Source organism: Oryx dammah, unplaced genomic scaffold, assembly GCF_014754425.2.
Source record: "Oryx dammah isolate SB20612 unplaced genomic scaffold, SCBI_Odam_1.1 HiC_scaffold_3, whole genome shotgun sequence".
Classification (NCBI taxonomy): Eukaryota; Metazoa; Chordata; class Mammalia; order Artiodactyla; family Bovidae; genus Oryx; species Oryx dammah.
In genome coordinates this window covers 59,837,076-59,861,821 of record NW_024070187.1, presented here as the reverse complement: position 1 = coordinate 59,861,821, position 24,746 = coordinate 59,837,076, and the positions used below count along the sequence as shown (strand labels likewise).

General features: G+C 41.2%; 1 protein-coding gene and 1 non-coding gene across 22 annotated transcripts in view; one reads left to right on the top strand and one right to left on the bottom strand.

The window, feature by feature from the left end:
- Positions 1–24,746, bottom strand: part of LIMCH1 (LIM and calponin homology domains 1) — a 356,942-nt gene that overhangs the window by 221,843 nt on the left and 110,353 nt on the right. The window lies entirely within an intron of this gene.
- Positions 24,251–24,322, top strand: TRNAW-CCA. The gene has a single exon. It is a non-coding gene; the product is annotated as a tRNA-Trp (tRNA).

Here is a 24,746-nt window from a genome sequence, read left to right as displayed (position 1 = left end):
TTGGCATTATTTCACATGATTAAGAGTGACAATGGCATGTTGGTTCTGTAGAACATTCTTATACCTTGGAGAGGCACACTAAAGAACTTAGGGGGAAAGGCGTCTGATGTCTGCAAATTATTTTGAAAAGGTTGGAAAAATACTAGGAGGATGTGTGAACTGTGTGTGTGTGAGAAGTAAATATAGGACTTCCCTGGTGGTCCACAGGTTAAGAATCCACCTGCCAATTCAGGGGTCACAGATGGTCCCATCCCTGGTCCAGGAATATCCTGCATGCCGCAGGGTAACTGAGCCCGTGTCCCACATCTACTGAAGCCCGCACACCCTAGAGCCCATGCTTTGTAACAAGAGAAACCACTGCAGCGAGAAGCCTACACCCCGCAACTAGAGAGTAGCCGCTGCTCGCCACAGCTAGAGAAAGCCCGTGCAGTAACAAAGACCCAATGCAACCAAAAATAAATGAATAGATAAATTATAAAATTATCTAAAAAGGAGTAAATATAGAAAATGTTAACAATTATGAAACTGGGTAGTGGGTATATGGTCTCTTTAACCAAACAACTCTCCTTCCTTCCTTCTTTCCTTCCTTTCCCTCTCTCTCTCATGTTTCAAAATATTCATAATAAAATGTTATCTGGAGCTAGGGCTGAAAGCCATTCAGCAGTCCAAGGAAAGTACTCAAGTCAAAAACCTATCTGGTACCTCCTCGTTTGTTACTTGGAACACTTTTCCATATTTGTTTTCACTGATGACAGTCACTTATCAGTTCACTATCAGTCACTTGGTATCTGTCCAATCCACTGCCTCGCCTGCTCACTACTCAGAAATGGTTCTTGCCAGTCTTCAGATCAACATGACGTTCGTACTGAGGATGGGAAGGAAGAGGGGTCAAACCCTTGGGCTTCCTGATTTGGGGCAAAGAATGGAACCATAGGCTCTGCCAAGCACACACAGTCCTGTGACAGTTGTAGAGCTGTCTGAAGAACTGATCGATTTCACCACTTGATATTCTAATAACTGAATAATTTTTAGCTAAGAATCCAAAGTAACCACAAAGCTGTTGTGTTTCAACAGTACTTGGTATTTTAAAACACATCAAAGTCAAGTTAGAAAACTACTAGAATTCACCCAAACAAGTTATTCGATTACCAAAGGAAAATAAAACATGGTGAAATGCTCATTACGCAGACAGGAAGATCACATTTCAAACAGCCTGTCCTTTTAAAAGTTGGCATGACCTGGGCAAGACAATTATTTTTAAAAAAGCAAGGAAGAATAAAATGAGAAAGTGACTTTCAGAAGGAAAGAAGGAATTACCAATGGGAGGGAGTCCAGGAGGGGCTTCCAGGGTGACAAAATTCTACTTCTTAATACAGTGATTCCAAGACCGTCCACTTTAATAACAAACCAAGCCATGAATTCATGTGGTTTTCTGTAACTGTGTTATACTTCACAATTACAAAGATTTTAAAGGGAGGACTGGGGATATAGATGTTGACCTTCACAGTGGCTCAGTCTCTCTCTCTCTTTTTTCTTTTGTTAGAAACAAAAGGCACTTTCCATTTTGTTAAACTCAGAAAAGTCTTTGTAGTCAGAAAATTCCACTTGTAAAAGGTGGTATTTTCATTCAAATATAATAGAAATACACCCCTATTTAACAATATTCCTCAGGTCCACTTATTAAAATGGTGAGTAGCGCCATGAAAAACAGTACAGAGTTCCTGAAGAAAACAAAAAATCAAGTTACCATATGATCCAGCAATCCTGCATATACCCAGAAAAGATGAACACTCTAACCTGAAGAGATATATACTCGCTAGTGTTCACAGAAGCACGATTTACAACAGCCAAGACGTGGAAGCAAACTAAATGTCCACTGACAGAAGAATGGATAAGGAAGATGTGATACACACACACACACACTGGAATAGTACTCATCTATCAAAGAATGAAATACTGCCATTTGTAGTAACATGGATGGACCTAGAGATTATTGCACTGAGTGAAGTAAGCCAAATAGAGAAGAGACAGATATTATATGGTGTCATTTATACATGGAATCTAAAAAATAATGCAAATGGACTTATTTACAAAACAGAAACAGACTTGCAGAACTAGATAACAAACTTATGGTTACCAAAGGTGGTAAGGTGGAGAAGGAATAAATTAGGAGTATGGGGTTAACAGACACACACCACTATATGTAAAATAGATAAACAAGGATTTATTGTATAGCACAAGGACTGTACTCAACATCTTGTAATAACCTATAATGGAAAAGAATAAGAAAATATAGATATGTGTAACTGAATCACTCTGCTGTACACCTGAGACTAACACACTGTTGTAAATAACTGCAGTTCAACAACAACAAAAAAAGGGGTGGCTGAGATCCACACATGCCTAATGCATCAGTTCAGTCATGTCCGACTCTTTGCGACCCCATAAATCGCAGCACGCCAGGCCTCCCTATCTATCACCAACTCCTGGAGTTCACTCAGACTCACATCCATCGAGTTGGTGATGCCATCCAGCCATCTTATCCTCTGTCGTCCCCTTCTCCTCCTGCCCCCAATCCCTCCCAGCATCAGAGTCTTTTCCAATGAGTCAACTCTTCACATGAGGTGGCCAAAGTACTGGAGCTTCAGCTTCAGCATCATTCCCTCCAAAGAAATCCCAGGACTGATGCATTGTATATTTTAAAAAACAAACATTTGAATATCAGACAAAGGAGTCAGTGTACTACTGAGCTTTGGAAAATAAAGGACACATCATCATCTGAGATTTTACAATTTGAATAGTTCTAGGCAGACACGTGAGGCCAGGAACAGCCACACTGCCCCTGTCCCTATCTTCCATCAATGGTTCTACTATTTAAATCCTGTGGCTGTCTAGAGACACCTAGTCAGGATTGGTAGGAGGCTGAAAGTCTAGACAACTGGGTTCTAAGCACAGCTCTTTAATAACCAAGGGGGCTTCTAGCAAATCTCCAAGTCTAAGATAACCCTGCACAAATCTACAGATTCTCTGAACCCTCTTCCACCCTAACCACTCTACCTCGAAGTTTTGTTTGTTCATTTGTTTTGCAGTATGATGCAGAATTCAACTTTATTATACATATTACAGAATAAAACAGAAATGTGCAGGTATTTTTTACATTGAAATCATTTGTTACCTTAGATGGCCTGTAACATAAAAATATGAGGGTGATGTGTCATGATTATAAGATAAAACCCACATTTTAAAATCGTTACTGTGCCACTATTATTCATTCACCTTTTGGCATTAATTTGGTAAATTTAATGCTTAATGCTAAGTGTACAACTACCTGCCACTGATATTCATGTATTTTTCAGTTTGGGGTGGTTTTTAAAAAAAAATATTTTTTAAATAATTTTATTAGATAGAGTTGCTTACAATGTTGTGTTAGTTTCTACCATATAGCAAAGTAAATCAATTATGCTGCTGCTAAGTCGCTTCAGTTGTGTCCGACTCTGTGCGACCCCAGAGACGGCAGCTCACCAGGCTCCCCCGTCCCTGGGATTCTCCAGGCAAGAACACTGGAGTGGGTTGCCATTTCTTCTCCAATGCATGAAAGTGAAGTTGCTCGGTCATGTCCAACTCTTCGAGACCCCATGGACTGCAGCACACCTCCCTCTTTTTTGGATTTCCTTTCCATTTTGGTCACCACAGAGCACTGAGTAGGGTTCCCTGAGCTATATAATAGGTCCTCACCTTGAAGATTTGATGATAATAGTAACAGCAGCTTTTATTGGACCTTAGTTGACTCACTCACTTCTCAGTTCCCTGGTGTGGTTATAAGAGATACGGCGGCTGGTTTCACAGTTGTGCCCTGAACAAAGGTGCCCAGCTAAGGAGACAGGTTGGGGCTAAAAGCCAGCCTGAGCTCTCTCTGTCAAACTACACAAACTCTTGTCATGGAAAAGTCCTGTTTTCCTAATTCATATAAAGCCACTGTCTGTACTTAAGCTCAAAGAGTCCACCCGTGATATCTTTTTGAGTTTATACAAAGGTGTTCAATGGGCTATCTGAGGCCCCAATAGAAGTATTATTATTTCTGTTTTCCAGATGGAGAAATTCAAGTATAGACCATGAAGAACTGGCCTAATTTCACACAGTAGGTGGCAGAGTCAGGACTCTAAGCTGGGCAATCTGGTTCACAACCCACATTCCTAAACAGAATGCTATGCTGCCCAAATATGCCTGTGTCCATTGAGCTGTAAATAAAGATCTAACTTCCTACTGCCTATGTAATCTCTTCTCTTTAATGTGCTTCTTCCTCAAAAAGTGGAAAAAGAACATAAACCCTCAAATCCACAGAAATGCCCAAATGTTTGCCCACATATTGTCAATTCATTCAGCACCAAGGGGTGAAATCATAGAAATTTCTGTGATGTCACTGGACTTTAATCTCTGTATTTAAAAAAATCATCACACATAGTCAAAGAATCCAACTGGAAAGAACCCTATATACAACTTGATCCGCTATGGGATAAAAAATAAACACCCACTGATGAGGAGTGACCGGGACTAGAAGGAAGACAAGATGCTTCATTTGAGACCATGAGGCATTTCAGAACAAAATATTTCCCTACCTATCTTCCTCTAGTTCTTTAAACTTACAAATAATGTATTATGGCAGGAAATCTGTTCTTTTGGCTGCTTTGTGATGAAGACAGCAGGTGGTAATCCCAGCCGACTAAAGTATTGTTCATTGCTGGGCCTCACTGACACTTCCATGTGGCGGCTGACCCCACTGAGGGAGCAGTGCCATCTTGGTTTCTACTGGAGTGAATACAGCTCAGTCTGTATTTAGCTCTCCTTACACAATGTTTCACAGCTATTTGTAAGGCCTCCCCAGACAGCCATTTTGCTTTTTCCATTTCTTTTCCATGGGGATGGTCTTGATCCCTGTCTCCTGTACAATGTCACGAACCTCCGTCCATAGTTCATCAGGCACTCTGTCTATCAGATCTAGTCCCTTAAATCTACTTCTCACTTCCACTGTATAATCATAAGGGATTTGATTTAGGTCATACCTGAATGGTCTAGTGGTTTTCCCTATTTTCTTCAATTTAAGTCTGAATTTGGCAATAAGGAGTTCATGATCTAAGCCACAATCAGCTCCCAGTCTTGTTTTTGTTGACTGTATAGAGCTTCTCCATCTTTGGCTGCAAAGAATATAATCAATCTGATTTCAGTGTTGACCATCTGGTGATGTCCATGTGTAGAGTCTTCTTTTGTGTTGTCTGAAGAGGGTGCTGCAAGGAGATCCAACCAGTCCATTCTGAAGGAGATCAGCCCTGGGATTTCTTTGGAAGGAATGATGCTGAAGCTGAAGCTCCAGTACTTTGGCCACCTCATGCGAAGAGCTAACTCATTGGAAAAGACTCTGATGCTGAGAGGGATTGGGGGCAGGAGGAAAAGGGGATGACAGAGGATGAGATGGCTGGATGGCATCACTGACTCGATGGACATGAGTCTGAGTGAACTCCAGGAGTTGGTGATGGACAGGGAGGCCTGGCGTGCTGCAATTCATGGGGTCGCAAAGAGTTGGACATGACTGAACTGAACTGAACACAATGTTTCCTCCATAAACACTGCACATCAACAAAGAAGGAGTCCTGTCTTCCAGGTGTTACAAAGAGCCACAAGAAAACAGTATACTGCCGCACCACTCTAGGTAACTTATAGCAAAAACAAGGCTATTTGTTATATAGCTAGTAGGTGAGATCCACATTTAACCCCAAACAAAACCAAACAGAACCCTCTGCCCACACATCATCTAGAAAAACTTCACTAATCAAAAGTGAAGAAAGAGGGAAAAAAGGGAAAACGGCATACAAAGGTAACTGTGTTGTTGTTAGAACAGGCAATCTGCTCTAGAAGTCCTTGGTTATATTCTTCAAACTCCTTATAATTAAGTCGTCCTGCGAGATGGCCTAGAACCAATGGTATTCTACTAAATGCTTAACAACTGGTTCTCAGGAGTTGGGGAGGAGAGAAGAGCCAATCTCCATGGTGTAAACATTCCCACCCTTGCAGATTTCCAGCTCAGTTGATGTCACTGAACACAGAGTGAGGAGGAAATGAACACAATCTTCTCTCTTGAGCCACATGAGCTGGCTCCTGAATACCACCGTGAACTCGCATTCTGCATCACATACACATCATGAGGCTGTTAACTTAAATGTGGTGTTTTTTACATGTATCTATCACTATTTCTATGACATTGGAAAATTAACAAATAACAATGGAAAGCAAAGCATATAACTGTATCAATGTTTCTAAACTTTCTCACACCCTTGTTCATAAACAGTCAACATCTTACAGAAAGATACAACTGTTCAATGCCAAGATGATATAAATCTATTGTCCTTTCAGAGAGCTGTTTCTGATTTCTGGCTATAGGTAGGCAATCAGAAAGCAAAAGGAATTCACTGAGTTCCTAAAAATTGGAGCAGTAATGATAATCCAAAGAATAGGGCTTCCCCAATTTAAAATGAAATATAAAAAGTTTACCTTTGCCCTAAATATGTCCTGGCTGTGGAACATACTCAGGTTCCTGAAAGCCTGTACTCTCCTGAGTCCTGTATTTACAGACATACTTCCTTCCTCCATTTATTAGTGCTGTGCTCAGTCGCTCAGTTGTGTCTGACTCTTTGCAGCACCATGGACTGCAGCCTGCCAGGCTCTTCTATCCATGGAATTTTCCAGGCAAGAAGACTGGAGCAGGTTGTCGTTTCCTCCTCCAGGGGCTCTTCCTGACCCAGGGATCAAACCTGTGTCTCCTGCACCTTCTGCACTGAAGGCAGATTCTTTACTGCTGAGCCACCAGGGAAACCCCTCCACCCTTATAAGAGGACCAACAATAATATTTCATCGTATAGCTAATAACTACCTCCATGATACAATTTTTAATAAATTTGTGGACAATTATCTAGATTGGAGCAACACTTTAGAAGACAAAGGGGAAAATACACTCCACACTCTGCTTCTAATATAAGGACACAAACTATCCAAACAGGAGTGTTGACTACACTGCTCTGGAGAACTAGCAAAGCAGACCAGTTGCCATTTTGCCACTGACTGACACAGAGAGCTGTTGTTTGTACAAGGAAGAAAGGGAGGACTGGTGCTGTTGGCAACAATCAACAGCTCTATTCTTTCTTTTTTTTTAATTGCTAGAACACCTGCTGCCTCACCCCCTTCAGCCTCATCCATTATGCAGCATGTTGATGGTGATGGGACCAGGACACGCCACTGCACACAATGACCGACCTGAGAAGGACACACCGTGACAGCCCACACACCTCCTCTTCCCACTCTCAATTTAAAACAAAAAGTCCACTTACACCGCAAATTACTGAGTTGTCATTTTACCGCACGGGAAAGAATCAAAATGCAAAGACAATACTTGTTTCCCACACTGTGTGTTAGGGAGATTAAATTATTATTTCATGGGGATTGACCTTCACATTTACCCTCTGGCCTACCTACGAGAGGAAATACTTAAGCATTTCCCAAAGTATGTCCACCTAGTTCCGCAGGAAATTAAGAGATGATGTGGAAAAAAGGCTGCACGGTCAAGTATGTTTGGGGAATGCTGAGTTTTTGTTTTGTTTTCAACTTTGAGCTTCTCAGAGCCAATAATACGCTAATGTGCACTGAGATCCTCCAGTGGGAGATAAAATAGTGTTTCTTAAACTATTTATCAAGTTATGAAGAGTTTGTCAAACTTACAAAGTTTATCAAGACTCTTTGTCAAGAAAAGTCTAGGGAGTGCAATCAGTGTTCTGTAGAATGTGTATTAGGAAACTGACTTTCCAGGGTACTGGTAAGGCATAGCATGGTGGCACCAATGAGTCCTTCACACAAGTTGTTTGTTCTTTACTGTATTGGACTCCTTGGTATTTTAGAAAATTTGAATAAGCTACTAAAATTTAAAAGCAGAAGAGCTAATATTTAAGCACAACAACAAAGGTCTTTTTTCTTGCTTCTCCAGAAAAAAAACGGCAGTGGAGGGAACACATGAGGCACTCCGTGCCCATAGAGTTGCCTTCTCTGTGCAGATTATTTTAAACCATAAAGGGATTTAAAAAACAAACTATATAATGTACCCAGTTTATAGTGAGATTAATGAAAGAAAAACAAGTACACTGTATACAGGTGTTCAGAGAAGTGAAGCAAAGGTTAAGTGACAGTGAGGTATTGAAGAGGAAAGACTTCCTCCAAAAGTGGGGATGAGCCGAGACAGGTAAGAAGAAAGGAGGGACGTGCACAGGGCTAAAGGAAATGTCAAGAACAAAAGCGTAAGCCTGAAATCAGTAAGTCATAAAAAAAGCTCACAGACTCCTTCAAAATATAGATATGAAACATGTTTCATTTTAAATTTGTAATTTAATTGAGGAAAACAGTGGTCAAGAATTTTAACAATTAAATGGCTCTGAACCATAGACAGGGTCAAGTCAAGCCATTTGGCCATTAAGTCCAATATCTAAGAGGATAAACACTAGCTATTTCTTAGTTATATGACTAAGTAATTTCCAAAACAATCCCCATCAAATGCCAGGTGCAAAAGCAATTACATCAAATTCCTTGCCAGTTCCACAAAGCTGGGATAGCGGGGCCTCCAAGAACCAGTGAACCAGTTTGAAAAAAATTCTGGAACCTCAGGGATCCTATTACTAAGAAGCAGAAATAGATTTTCAAGTGGTCACTTTGAAATATTAAGCATTGTTCCACTCAGATCTTTCCGCCAAGGACTGCCCTAGAACATTTATTAAAAAACCAGTGCGAAGTAAGTCAGCATCTAAAATAAAGCTTCACCTTGCTTGAAGTCATGGAGCATAATGGTGTAAGTTCACCACAGCACGACTGGCACAATCTAAACCAACAATAACAACAACAATAAAAAGCTACAGAAACATTTTCATATTAAGAAGTTAGACCTAACACACGATAGAAGCTCAAAATGTACTTTTAAATCTGAGTTAAGACCTAACTGTTGCTGTTCTACAATTTGTTATTTTTTACGTCATGACCTTTCCAAGATTTCTACTAACAACTCAAAACCCCAGCCTTCCGACTTGACTAGTTTTCAACCTTTATTTTCAAAACAATGTCTTGTTTTAGAAAGATTAGCAACTACAGATACACAAAAAAGATCACCCTCCAAAATCTTGGGAGCTACCAGAATCTTCCCTAACCTTGGCACCTTTTTTTCCTACCTCTAAGCAAAGAATTGCCTCTCTTGTTTTCTGAGCAAGTCCTTCCAACTGATGCCCTTGTTCCCACCCCCTTTCCTCTGATCTCCTCTCCTCTTCTCCGCAAACCTCTCTGCATGTGGCAGTCTTCATTCAAATATTTCTAAGTGCTTCCTACTGCCTAGAGCTCAAGCACTAACTTCAATCTGCAACATACATCTATTCCTTGTGTGTATTCACCACACATATCCACATCCCCCTGTATTTACTTGTGCCATGACCATGTCCGGAATGCCATATCTTTATTTAACTATATATAATCCCATGTTCAAATCTCAAGATACAGATAACTCTAAAATTTCCCACTAACTCCCATATCCTTCAATAAACCAAATTTATCTCCAACTCCCAAAGTACTTACTGTCTTTTATATATGAAATAGGGCTCCCCTGGTAGCTCAGCTAGTAAAGAATCTGCCTGCAATGCAGGAAATCCTGGTTCAATTCCTAGGTCAGGAAGATCCCTTGGAGAAGAAATAGGCTACCCACTCCAGTATTCATGGACTTCCCTGTGGCTCAGACAGTAAAGAATCTGCCCACAATGAGGGAGACCGGGTTTGATCCCTGAGTTGATCCCTGGAAGAGAGCATGGCAACCCACTCCAGTATTCTTACTTGGAGAATCCCCAAGGACAGAGGAGCTGGGTGGGCTACAGTCCATGGGGCTGCAAAGAGTCAGACTAAGCAATTAAGCACAGCACAGCACATCCATGAAATAACACAGGGTTTATAATCAGAAAATCTGGGCTTAATTCCCACCTCCACCACAGACTAACTATGTGATTTGGGGTGAATGCATCTGCACTGTAGCTATTTCCTTAACTATAAAATAGGAAAATGATGTACACCTGTGGTGGATTCATGTCAATCTATGCCAAAACCAATACAGAATTGTAAAGTAAAAATTAAAAATAAATAAATTAATTAAAAAAAAAAGTAAAAAAAAAAATAAAATAAAATAGGAAAATGACACTGATCTTACAAGTAAGGATTAAATGAGATTATGTGTATGAGAGCACGTGAATACCATTAATGGAAAAAATGTAGCTTTTGAAATGTAATTTACCTTAAATTATCATTAATACTCGTATGTTTTGTCCCTGTGTTCCTGAGTAGGTTCATTCACTGAACAATTATTTACAGAGCACGTCTTCTATGCCTTGACTCTGGGGATGTGTTCCCTGAATTCATGGCACTGCTTAGTGGACAGAAGACAATATAGCATGTAATACAGTATCAGGTAGTAGTATGAGCTATGAAGAAAAACAAAGCAAAATAAGGGGATTAAAAAGTGGCCAAAAAATGGACTGTTACTTGATTTAGTTTAAAGTGAAAGGCAACACATAATCAGAGACTTTAGGACGCAGGCAGTGAGCAGTGCTCATTTCTGTGGGAAAAGCATCCAAAGGAGAGACGCATTAAGTTCAAGGCCCAAAGTTGGGTGTGAGCATGAAGTGCCATGTAAAGAAAAAGTCAAGCTATTGCTAATTCTATTGCTAGAATGGAGGTAATAAGGTGGTGAAGTGACAAGATGAGGACAGATAGGAAGCTAAAAGCCTTACAGGCAACAATCTGGACCCTGGAACTTATCTCAGTGCAGTTCAGTTCAGTTCAGTCATGCAGTCCTGTCCGACTCTTTGCGACCCCATGGACTGCAGCACGCTAGGCCTCCCTGTCCATCACCAACTCCCAGAGTTTACTCAAACTCATATCCATTGAGTCGGTGATGCCATCCATACATCTCATCCTCTGTTGTCCCCTTCTCCTCCTGCCTTCAATCTTTCCCAGCATCAGGGTCTCTTCCAATCAGTCAGTTCTTCACATCAGGTGGCCTAAGTACTGAAATTTCAGGATCAGCATCAGTCCTTCCAAAGAATATTCTGATTTCCTTTAGAGTGGGCTGGCTGGATCTCCTTGCAGTCCAAGGGACTCTCAAGAGTCTTCTCCAACACCACAGTTCAAAAGCATCAATTCTTCAGCACTCAGCTTTCTTCACAGTCCAACTCTCACATCCATACATGACTACTGGAAAAAACCATAGCCTTGACTAGATGGACCTTTGTTGGCAAAGTAATGTCTCTGCTTTTTAATATGCTATCTGGTTTGGTCATAACTTTTCTTCCAAGGAGCAAGCATCTTTTAATTTCATGGCTGCAGTCACCATCTGCAGTGATTTAGGAGCCCCTCAAAAATAAAGTCTGTCACTGTTTCCATTGTTTCCCCATCTATTTGACATGAAGTAATGGGAGCTTCCTGGTGGCTCAGAGGGTAAAGCGTCTGCTTGCAATCTGGGAGACCTGGGTTCGATCCCAGTACTCTTGCCTGGAAAATCCCATGGACAGAGAAGCCTGGTGGGCTACAGTCCATGGGGTTGCAAAGAGTTGGACACAACTGAGCGACTTCACTTTACCTTTTTAATGGGACCAGATGCCATGATCTTAGTTTTCTGAATGTTGAGTTTTAAGCCAACTTTTTCACTCTCCTCTTTCACTTTCATCAAGAGGTTCTTTAGTTCTTCTTCACTTTGTGCTATTGGGTAATGTCATCTGCATATCTGAGATTATTGATATTTCTCCCAGCAATCTTGATTCCTGCTTGTGCTTCACCCAGCCCAGCATTCCGTATGATGTACTCTGCATATAAGTTAAGTAAGCAGGTTGACAATATACAGCCTTGACATATTCCTTTCCCGATTTGGAACCAGTCTGTTGTTCCATGTCCAGTTCTAACTGTTGCTTCTTGACCTGCATACAGATTTCTCAAGAGGCATGGTCTGGTCTTTCCATCTATTGAAGAATTTTCCACAGTTTGTTGTGATCCACACAGTCAAAGGCTTTGGCATAGTCAATAAAGCAGAAATAGATGTTTTTATGGAACTCTCTTGCTTTTTTGATGATCCAGCGGATGTTGGCAATTTGATCTCTGCTTCCTCTGCCTTTTCTAAATCCAGCTTGAACATATGGAAGTTCACAGTTCACGTACTGTTGAAACCTGACTTGAAGAATTTTGAGCATTACTTTGCTAGAGTGTGAGATGAGTGCAATTGTGTGGTAGTTTGAACATTCTTTGGCATTGCTCTTCTTTGGGATTGGAATGAAAACTGACCTTTTCCAGTCCTGTGACCACTGCTGAGTTTTCCAAATTTGCTGGCATATTGAGTGCAGCACTTTCACAGCATCATCTTTCAGGATTTGAAATAGCTCAACTGGAATTCCATCACCTCCACTAGCTTTGTTTGTAGTGATGCTTCCTAAGGTCCACTTGACTTCGCATTCCAGGATGTCTGGCTCTAGGTGAGGGATCACACCATCATGATTATCTGGGTCATGAAGATCTCTTTTGTATAGTTTTTCTGTGTATTCTTGCCACTTCTTAATATCTTCTGCTTCTGTTAGGTCCATACCATTTCTGTCCTTTATTGTGCCCATCTTTGCATGAAATGTTCCCTTGGTATCTCTAATTTTCCTGACGAGATCTGTAGTCTTTCCCATTCTATTTTTTTCCTCTATTGTTTTCTTTGCATTGATCACTGAGAAGGCTTTCTTATCTCTCCTTGCTATTCTTTGGAACTGCATTCAAATGGGTATATCTTTCCTTTTCTCCTTTGCCTTTCATTTCTCTTTCCTCAGCTTTGTAAGGCCTCCTCAGACAACCATTTTGCCTTTTTGTGTTTCTTTTTCTTGGGGATGGTCTTGATCCCTGTCTCCTATACAATGTCACGAACCTCCGTTCATACGTCTTCAGGCACTCTATCAGATCTAATCCCTTGAATCTATTTGTCACTTCCACTGTATAATTGTAAGGGATCTGATTTAGGTCATACCTGTATTGTCTAGACAGCAGAGACATTACTTTGCCAACAAAGGTCCGTGTAGTCAAGGCTGTGGTTTTTCCAGTAGTCAGGTATGAATGTGAGAGCTGGACTATAAAGAAAGCTGAGTGCTGAAGAACTGATGCTTTTGAACTGTGGTGTTGGAGAAGATTCTTGAGAGTCCCTTAGACTGCAAGGAGATCCAACCAGTTCATCCTAAAGGAAATCAACCCTGAATAATCATTGGAATGACTGATGTTGAAGCTGAAACTCCAATGCTTTGGCCACCTGATGCAAAGAACTGACTCATTTGAAAAGACCCTGATGCTGGGAAGGATTGAAGGTAGGAGGAGAAGGGGATGACAGAGGATAAGATGGTTGGATGGCACCACCAACTCAATGGACATGAGTTTGAGTAAACTCCAGGAGTTGTGATGGACAAGGAGGCCTGGTGTGTTGCAGTCCATGGGGTCACAAAGAGCTGGACAAAACTAAGTGACTGAATTGAACTGAATGGTCTAGTGGTTTTCCCTATTTTCTTCAATTTAAGTCTGAATTTGGCAATAAGGAGTTCATGCTGAGCCACAGTCAGCTCTCAGTCTTGTTTTTTCTGACTGTATAGAACTTCTCTATCTTTGGCTGCAAAGAATATAGCCAATATGATTTTGGTATTGACCATCTGGTGATGTCCTTGTGTAGAGTCTTCTCTTGTGTTATTGGAAGAGGGTGTTTGCTATGACCTGTTATGCTATGACATTCCTATGTGTGTTTTCTTGGCAAAACTCTATTAGCCTTTGCCCTGCTTCATTCTGTACTCCAAGGCCACATTTACCTGTTACTCCAGGTACTCGTTGACTTCCTACTTCTGCATTCTAGTCCCTCAATGAGAAGAGAGTTCTGAGCAGGGAAACACTATGACTTAACATTATGCTGACAATTGTATGGGGAGTTGACATGGTGGGGAATAAGTGGGTAAGACTGGGGACAGGAAGATCATTGACGACACAGCTACAAACTTGGTAACTGGGACTACGTTGGCAGCTGAGGGAATCATGAGAACTGGTCTAATCCCAGGTTTATTTTGAGGGCAGAAGCTAAAGGATTTGCTGATGGAGTGACCAAATGTGAGGTATTAGTAAAGGAGAAGACTTGAGAATCTCTGTACATTTTGATCTTGAACAATAGGGTGCTATTGAGATAGGGAAGACTTGGAGAGGAGCAGTTTTGGAAAGAAAAAAGCAGTATGTTGTTCTTATTAAGGTTGAGAGAACTATGTGATATCCAAGTAGAGACACTGGGGAAACACATATACTAGAGTTCAAAGGAAAGGACAGAGCTACACATTTGGACATGGATGATGAGATAAAGTCACCCCCCTAAAGGGTGCAGGAGAAGAGGTCCAAGGACTGAACCTAGGGGTCAGTCAGCAATTGCAAATCAGGAAAAAGAGGGGAGTCCAGCAAAGGAGAACAAGAAGGAATGGCTAATGAATTAGGAGGACAATTATAACATAAGAATGTCCTAGCAGCTAAAGAAGAAAAAAGTGTTTGAAGAAGAAAGGGGGGGAGGAATGGTCCAATGATGCTGGAAGGTTGTATAAGATGAGAACTGGGAATTGTCTGTTGAACTTGGGCAACGAAAAGACAGAGGTCACCCTTGACTTGAGTAATGTCTATAGAATGGTGAGGAGGCAAGTATATTGGAGTGGCTAAGAAGGAGAACACAATCAACTCTACATGAATATATATGGGGAAGAAGGTGAAGATGTGTAGTTTAGGAAGGGCACATGCTAAAGGAATGACCCCACAGAAAAAGAGAAGGCAATGGTATAGGAAAGAGAGGAATGACAACTGAAGGAGCAGAGAGTAAGTCTTTGAACAGGTGAGGGGAAGTAGTTCACAAGGCCAAGGACTGGCCTTAGAGGTGAGGAAAGAGATCATGCAGTGTAAGCGAAGGGAGGCAGAATAAATGGGTGCAGATGCAGCAGTAAATTTAACTGCTAATCTGAACAGACCAGCAGTTCTCATCAGAAGGCTTTTAGAAGCCATCAGTTGAGGATAAGAAAAGGAGAATGATGTTGGAGATTTAGGAAAGAAAAACAGGAAGAGTGGGGCTAGTGAACTGATACAGGGATAGTGAATAAGTGTGGGCTGCCATTTGATGGTCCTTTCTCTGCCTCAGCCTTCAAGAACCTCTAGAGTGGGACCTTCCTGGTGGGTTCAGTGGCTAAGACTCCGTGCTGCCAATGCAGGAGGCCTGGGTTCGACTGCTGGTCAGAAAACCAGATCCCACATGCCCCAACTAAGAGTTCATATGCCAGGCTTCCCTCATGGCTCAGTGGTTAAGAACCTACCTGCCAATGCAGGTAGGGAGACACGGGTTCAATCTCTAGTTCAGTAAGATGTCATATGCTGCAAGGCAACTAAGCCTATGTGCCACAACGACCAAGCCCGATCTCTAGAGCTCTACAGCCCATGCTCAGCAATAGGAGAAGCCACTGCAGGAAGAAGCCCAAGCACCGAAACTAGAAAGTAGCCCCCACTGATCACAACTAGAGAAAGCCTGTGCACAGAAATGAAGACCCAGCACAGCCAAAAATAGAATAAATAATATGTGTTTTTTTTGAAAAGAATTCACATGCCACAACTGAAAGATCCTACACAACTAAGACCTGGCACAGCCAAATAAATTAAAAAATTTTTTTGCTTTAAAGAAAGAACCTCTACAGCTTTGCAATTGTTACCTAAGAGACATGCACTTAACGAAAGCCTGATTTCTTTGAGAAACAGAAGATGTTTGAAAACCAGCGATGATGTTGTCCTGAAAAGGGGGTGTTAAAACTAAAAGGAAAGTTTTTCTGGAATATTTGTCACCAGCCCTGCCTTGGACACTATGACAAGTGCCTAGGACTACAAGCATGGCCTGAAGCCACGTTCAGTCATCTTCATCTCTCATTTTGACAAGTCCATGGGAGTCGCTGGTGAAAGGGACATTCCAGAGAAACAACGCTTCAGAAATTTGGGAAATCTATATTACCAAAAGAGGAGGGAGAAAATAAAATAGATCAGCATGGTATGATTTTTGAGTTCCCACCACAGTCATATATTCTGGAGTCACATAAGTGAACCCATTTCCTCCAAAGAAGAGTAAGATAAACAGGTAAAGGAATGTCAGTCACTCAAATGTGGTTACTTCATTTCAGCTGTTGTGTGTGTGTTGTGGGGGTGCAGAGTGGAGGTTAAAAGTATCAATGTCTAACTACTAAGAGGCACAGCTCATCAATTTTCTACTTTCTCAGAGATACCATGGTCTTCAGCCTCCATGGATTCACAGGATGGCCCTGTGACATCATTATTTAAAAATCATGGTGAAAGCTGCCCATTTGAATACACTTAAGAGAAACCATGATGACAAATCCTCTGCTGAGACTCTTGAGAAGAAGGATTTAAAAGTCACTGAGATAAACACTTTGCCTGGGTTTCCCAGGGTCATGCAACAGATTTGCAGCTTCAAAAATTAGAGTCTTTTCACAAGTGAGTTTCACGCACAATCCCAATATACAAAAACCCAGAGTCGGAAAGCTGAGCTGCTATATTTGGCCACATGCTATACTGGCCAAATATCAGACCATAAGAGTGTACAAAAGTAAACAGGACTCCAAAAGGTAGCTGGAATGTCAACACCAACTTTGATCTTACCTGAAGGACAGAAAAACAAATACCTGGTAGCACAGAGTAACACGTGTGCTCAGTTGCTCAGTTGTGTCTGACACTCTGCGACCCCATGGCTACACTGTCCCTGGAATTCTCCGGGTGTGAATACTGGAGTGGGTTACCATTTCCTTCTCCAGAGGATCTTCCCAACCCAGAGAAAGAACCCATATCTCTTGTATCTCCTGCACTAGCAGGCAGATTCTTTAACACTGAGCCACCAGGTAAGCTCCCAATTCAGTAGTATGTATACCAAATTTCCCACCATTATTTGAGATATTGTTCTCATTTACACGGCTTTACCACAAATTTTTTACTTTCCTTTTGTTAAAAGATGCAAATTTAAGTTACTCAAGTGTTCAGAATATATGTGAACTAAAGGCAAAATTCAAGTGATAACCAGAAAATATGTTGTACACCCCATCAGAAAATAAATCCACTTTTTATTATTTCAATATGTCATAATGAGAATCCTTGAAGAATGTGGTAGAAATTTCTGCAAACTCTTCCATCAGTAGAATGAGACTTTACCCAGTAGGATATGTTGAGACTGCAGGAATAAGGCAAAGAAACTCTCCACCATGCGCAGTTTTTCAAGGTAAAAGAATTTCCTTGTGAAATCCCAGCAGTGGAAGGAAATGAGGAACGATGATTAATAACACTTTTGATTCATGGACGGGGGATCATAAATGGTGTCCTCTCTGAAATAGGATACGTCTGTTCCACTTGGGATCCCTCATATTTGAACATTCATCTTTCCTGTTCATAGAAGGCCCTTTTTCTTACTAGGTTTTTTCTGGTGGCCATAGCAGTCTAGAGATGTCCCTGTTTCTTCCAAGGTCAGTATATTTGATTTTAAGCTGTCCTTGCAGGACCAGCAGTGGGAGAGTAGAACCACCATTGTCATGAAACGTGCTTTGAAATCCATCCACCATGCTCTTAGAAAGTGCAAACCAGTTGATGAGAACATATCACATGGAGTTGCTCAGCATCCATCAGCATCAACTACTCAACTTGTGAGCAGACAAGCCTTCAGATGATCACAGACTCAGTCTTCAAGTCTTCTAGCTGAGGCCTCAGACAAACAAAACTAGGTTCAACCTAGATGCCAAAGACCCCTGGCCCCACAACTCCTGCCTGAACCCCTGGGGGCAAGCGCCCTATATATACACTATTATGTAACACTTCCAAGGGGTCTAGGGAAGTACCCTGTAATCAAACACAATATTTTTGTGGTGAAATATTTGAATGGTCACATTAAAGGGAACAAATAAAAATAATGACTAGCCTGAATTCATTTACGATCAAGTCAGAGTTCTGTTACTAAATGAATTACAAAAGGAAGGAAGGGAGGGAAGAAGGGGGCAGGGAGGGATAGAAGAAGGGAAATTTTCAAAAACAAAAACAATTTTTTAAAGTGGCCTTCCCAACTTAGTTCTGGGTTGCCAGGAGTGTATTAGTCCAAAAGGAAAGTCTGAGATTTTAAACGTATAGAATATGTGCCAAACAGTAGACAGGCATCCCAGCAAACACAAAGAGATGAGAGGCACCACCACCGCACATTTCTACATTCTGCATGTAGATAGGTATGCTTCTGGCCCTGTGATCCAGGAGTAGATCTACCCTGCAGAATATTCAGTGATTCAACAAATATTGATGTGTATTACTAGAAGAAAGACACTGTGCTGGATACAAGAAACAGAATGATGAGGTATGTAGAGGGGAGAAAGTCATTAAATTACACACATGCAAAAATACAACTGCTCTAGTTTCCAGAAAGGAAAAATACATGGAAGCCACACCACAATCAACCAGTAATGGTAGATTTCTACCAATTTGAAATGCCTTGGTCCTGGATTCAAGCTATTAAACATTTGTCACAGATTTACTGGCAAAGGTAAAACCACGAAGCATCTCTCATCTTCTCCTGTTCTGTCTGAACCCAAAAAACAGATAATAGAGCCTCTGCTTTAGGCTATGGCTGATAACATAAATTGGGGTTTATTAAAAAAAGAAAAAGTGACCTTTAGGAAGGCAACTGTGCCTAGATCTTAAACAGCTGATACTTGGGTCATCTCTCCAAGCTCTGAAGAGGGCCTTTGGGGTTGTAGAAAACAAATTCATAGTTAAAAAAAACACAAGAAATGTATTCAACTGGTTCTCTATATATATGTCTCTTTGAGACCTTCTTCCTGGGAATAAATGATTATAGCAGCACAGAAGACAATATCTGGGTGATTCAATATTTTGTTCAGTTTTCAGGTGGTTCAAGATCCTGGATCCACTCCAAGTAGCTTCATCCTGAGAACGGAGAGTTCTGCCATGTCAGTGCCAAAAACTGCTCTGGCCTTTCACATAACATAAACTACACATGAGAGATCAATGTGTGCTATTAAACCTATGTTGACTGACTTCATACGAAGATGGAATTCTAATATAAACTCTGAAAAAGTAAAAGGTCTATTTTAAATTTCCGGGCAATTACCCATGAGGCAAAATGTTGCCTTTTGCCAGCTGTTAGTTTTTTGGGGGGGGAAAGCCAAACAGATTTTTCCTCTTTTATGTTTCATATCCAAGCCACAAGCCAGCAAACACTGGTATTTACTCCAATGTTAATAAAAGTAAATGACTTTGTGGTTTGGGGTCACTGATATAAAACTTGTGCTCTTTTTAGTTTACATTATGTACAAAAGTTCAAAATTTCAAGATGCATCCAGAACTAACTGATGACTTACTTATGCTTGTCTATGGTGATTCAAAGCATTTTTTTCAGTTTATGTTTGAATTATTTCTGCTTTTCTATGCCAAATGTGCTCATGATTCTTGTGGGATTCTTTTTCTCTCTTCTATCTTTTTTTACCTTTATGATGCTAGAACTTTTTTTTCTGCTTGAGCCATCTTCTTGCTAAAATCTACTCAAGGAGGAAGTCAAACCCACAAGGAGCTACATGACCAATGAAACTCTCGTCTTAAACTGTAAGTTACCAATAAAGATTTTTCTCCCAGAGAAATGGAATTTAATTAATCCTTTTTGCAGTTGCCTTTTTATTTCCTAAAGGATACAAGTCAACTGGGGCCAGTACAAACAACTTGAATAAAACATTCTAGGACCTAATACACAGATGCCAAACATACTGCCTCCCTCCCAAATCCATCAGGTCCCCACACCAGATGTTGGGGCTGCATACACCCAAAGTTCAGCGTGCTTTCAAGTCAGTCTTTCCATCAGCCAGATGCTCAAGTCGACAGTTTCCTTTATAACTATTTATCACACAAAGAGAACTGCACAGACCTGAAGCAGGAGCCCACCCCACCCCCGCCTCCTTGGTAACACTGGCCAAAATGTTAAATAGATTTGTCTTCTGCATGCTGTCCAAAAACATGCTACTGATTTAGACAGACCTGCAGAACAATCAATCATGGTCTCAGCCCTGATGAACGGCCAGGGGCTGTACACGTTCATTTCATTAGGATCTTACTTAGGTCTGAGGACTTCTCTCCTTTATGTTTTCAAACTATGGTAATCATTTCCATGCAAAGCAAAGGGACAGTGTGTGAGGGGGAAATGCCTCTTGGGCTAATGCTTTGCTGCTGGCTTTCATAACTTATGTCCTCAAAAGAAAATATTCCAGATTATGTTGAGGGCCTCCCAGCCCTTCCGAAACTGCCAAGCTTTTCAGAACCTAACAGAAATCAGGCACCAGCCCCAAACGCAACCCTGGTAAGGTCTGCCTCCCCTTTCTGCTAGTTTTGTTCGGTTTGTCATAGACATCCTAAGGGAATAAATATATAAGCTAAGACTATATTTCTGTCTCATGTGATTAGATAAAAATATAATGAAATAGGACCACAGACCCTCAGATTCTTAAAAAACATCTGTAATTTTCTTTCATGGTTTTTTTTCTTTTCCCTCGTTTTTTAAGCAAAAGACAGTGAAAATTGTGCAACTCACAATAGAACTATGCATCAGATGAAGTGAAATCTCTTTGGTCATTTTAAGCAGACAAAGAAATAAGTCCAAACAAACTGCATCTAACATTGCTAGGCTCCAGGCGAGAGAAACGCAGTCAAGAACATGGACTCTGAAGTCAGACTGCCAGGGGCTGAAACCCTGTTCCTCCACTTCCCATCCCTGAGCGAGTTATACTTCAACATTGCCTGCCTCAGTTTCCTCGTTTGTGAGTTAAAGATAACAACAGTGCCCAATTCATAATGATTTTCCTGAAGAGTCGATGAATTAGGAAGTACTCATGTTTAGGAGAGGGCCTGGCAGACAATAATCACCATATAAATGTTCACCATTACTATTTCCACAGAATGATAAACAAACCAGATTATTGCATCTTGTTCATTAAACAAACAAAAAGAAATTAGGAACAAGAGGGCCATTCAGAAATGATTTGTTTGGAAGAAAAACAAAACAAAACCTACTAATTTGCAAATAGCCAATGGCAGTGCCTGCTGCATCCAGGTCCTCAGGGAGCTCAGAAGAGCAGGAAGGTCATCTAGGCAGGCATTTCCTCACCACCCTGAGAGTCACTTTGGCTGTAAACATCAACCTCACAAAGTGAAATAAAAAGCTTAACTAGAAAAAGGAAAAGACCAAAGGACACACCTTCTCAGCCACTCACATTAGCACACAAGTGAACCAAGAGAGGGCCAACAGGCAGAAAAACTTGTGACCAAGGCAGGTCACTCTTTTCAAAGACTGAGTCGGAACTAGAGTGTATGGTGAGCAGTGCTCCAACAAAGCTGGGGCTCCCGGAAGCTGGCAGCTGCTCCAAGAAGCACAGAGCTTGCTGGGAAACCTCTCACGTCACCATAAATCTGAAGTGATAACCATCTAATGCTTTGAATGCCATGATCAAGTCACCTTAAGTCCACCCTGTAGACTGAAATATTTACCTTTACTAAACATTAACTCAAAGGTATAAATAATCATTCTTGGACATGTTTCTAGAAAGAAACCTTGTTTGATAGTATACATGTACCCCAATATTCACTGCAGCACCATTTACAATAGCCAAGACAGGGAAGTAGCCTACATATCCACTGACAGATGAATGGATAAAGAAGATGTGGTACGTATATATGACGGAATAGTATTCAGCAATAAAAAAGAATGAAATAATGCCATTTGCAGCAAGATGGATGGACTTCAAGAGTATCATACTAAGTAAGTCAGACAGAGAAAGAAAGACATATGCTATCACCTATATGTGTAATCCCCTCAAAAAATGATACTCATCAACTTATCTACAAAATGGAAATAAACTCACAGACTTGGATAATGAACTTACAGTCACGGGGAGGGGGAAGGTGGGGGTGAAGGACAGTCTAGGAATTTGGGATTGACACATGTCAATGTCTAACTCTAGACACAATGCAAGTCGTGTCTAACTCTTTGCAACCCCCATGGACTGCAGCATGCCAGGCTTCTCTATCCCTCACCATCTCTCAGAGTTTGCCCAAGTTCATGTCCACTGAATCAGTGATGCCATCCAGCCATCTCATCCTCTGTCACCCTCTCCTCCTTCTGCCTTCAGTCTTCCCCATCATCAGGGTCTTTTTCCAATGAGCCAGTTGTTCATATCAGGTGGCCAAAGCATTAGAGCTTCAGCTTCAGCATCAGTCCTTCCATAAGTATTCAGGATTGATTTCCTTTAAGACTGACTGGCTTGAACTCCTTGCTGTCCAAGGGACTCTCAAGAGTCTTCTCCAGCACCACAGTTCGAAAGCATCAGTTTTTTGGCACTCTGCTGTCTTTACGGTCCTGCTCCCACAACTGTACCTGACTACTGGAATGACCATAGCTTTGACTATACATACTGTTGTCAGTAAAGTGATGTCTTCGTTTTTCAATACACTGGCTAGGTTTGTCATAACTTTCCTGCCACGAAGAAGTTGTCTTCTAGTTTCATAGCTGCAGTCACCATCCACAGTGATTTTAGAGCTCAAGAAGAGGAAATCTGTTACTGCTTCCACATTTTCCCCTTCTATTTGCCATGAAGTGATGGGACCAGATGCCATGATCTTAGATTTTTTAATATTGAGTTTTAAGTTGGCTTTTTCACTCTCCTCTTTCACCCTCATCACCCATTTCTGTCATTAAAATGGTATCATCTGCCATTTTGAGGTTGTTAATATTTCTCCTGGCAATCTTGATTTCAGCGTGTAACTCAACCAGCCCAGCATTTCTCATGACGTGCTCTGCGTATACGTTAAATAAGCAGGGTGACAGTAAACAGCCTTGTCGTACTCCCTTCTCATTCCTAAACCAGTCAGTTGTTCCATATAAGATTCTAAATGTTGCTTCTTGTCCCACAAACAGGTTTCTCAGGAGACAGGTAAGATGGCCTGGTAGTCCCACCTCTTTAAGAGTTTTCCACAGTTTGTTATGATCCACACAGTCGAAGGCTTTGGCACTGTCAATGAAACAGAGGTAGATGTTTTTTCTGGAATTCCCTTGCTTTCTCTATGATCCAGAAAATGTTGGCAATTTGATCTCTGGTTTCTCTGCCCTTTCTAAACCCAGCTTGAACATCTGGAATTTCTCAGTTCACGTAATGCTGAAGCCTAGGCTTGAAAGATTTCGAGCATAACCTTACTAGCATGGAAGATGAGTGTAACTGTCTGGTAATTTGAACATTCTTTAGCTCTTCTTGGGAACTGGGGTAAAGACTGACCTTTTCCAGTCCTGTGGCCACTGCTGAGTTTTCCAAATTTGCTGACAAACTGAGTGCAGCCCTTTAATAGCATCATCTTTTAGGATTTTAAACAGCTCTGCTGGAATTCCATCACCTCCACTAGCTTTACTAGCAGCAGTGCTTGACTTGGCCCACTTGACTTCACACTCAAGAATGTCTGGCTCTGGACTGACCACACTGGTTATCCAGGTCATTAAGATCTTTTTTGTACAGTTCGTCTGTGGATTCTTGCCATCTCTTTTTGATCTCTTCTGCATTTGTTAGGTCTTTACCATTTCTGCCCTTTATTGTGCCTATCTTTGACAGTTTCTTTGAACATCCAAATATTTCATATTTACTTTGATATTTGAAATGTTCCTTTGATATTTCCAATTTTCTTGAGGACATCTCTAGTCTTTCCCCTTCTGTCATTTTCCTCTATTTCTTTGCATTGTTCATTGAAGAAGGCCTTCTTGTCTCTTCTTGCTATTCTCTGGAACTTTGCATTTAGTTGCGTGTACCTTTCCCTTTTTCCCTTGCTTTTTGCCTCTCTTCTTTCCTCAGCTATTTGTAGAGCCTCCTCAGAGTTTGGGATGGACTTGTACACACTACTATATTGAAGAGATAACCAATAAGGACTACCTGTAATAAATTAATTAATTGAAACAAAATTTTACAGGTATGGATAGAAAAATTACTCACAGAATTTTAGGGCTGGATGAAGAAGACTCTTGAGAGTCCCTTGGACTGCAAGGAGATCCCTGGTGGCTCAGAGGTTAAAGCGTCTGCCTCCAATGTAGGAGACCCGGGTTCGATCCCTGGGTTGGGAAGATCCCCTGGAGAAGGAAATGGCAACCCACTCCAGTATTCTTGCCTGGAGAATCCCATGGTTGGAGGAGCCTGGTAGGCTACAGTCCAGGGGGTTGCAAGGAGTCGGACATGACTGAGCACTTTCACTGCACTTCACTTGAGAGTCCCTTGGACTGCAAGGAAATCAAACTAGTCTATTCTAAAGGAAATCAATCCCGAATATTCACTGGAAGGACTGACGCTGAAGCTGAAACTCCAATACTTTGGCCACGTGATGTGAACAGCTGACTCACTGGAAAAGACCCTGATGCTGGGAAAGATTGAAGGCAAAAGAAGAGGGCAGCAGAGGATGAGACAGTTGGATGGAATCACTGCTTCAATGGACATGAATTTGAGCAGACTCCGGGAGATAGTGGAGGATAGAGGAACCTGGTGTGCTGCAGT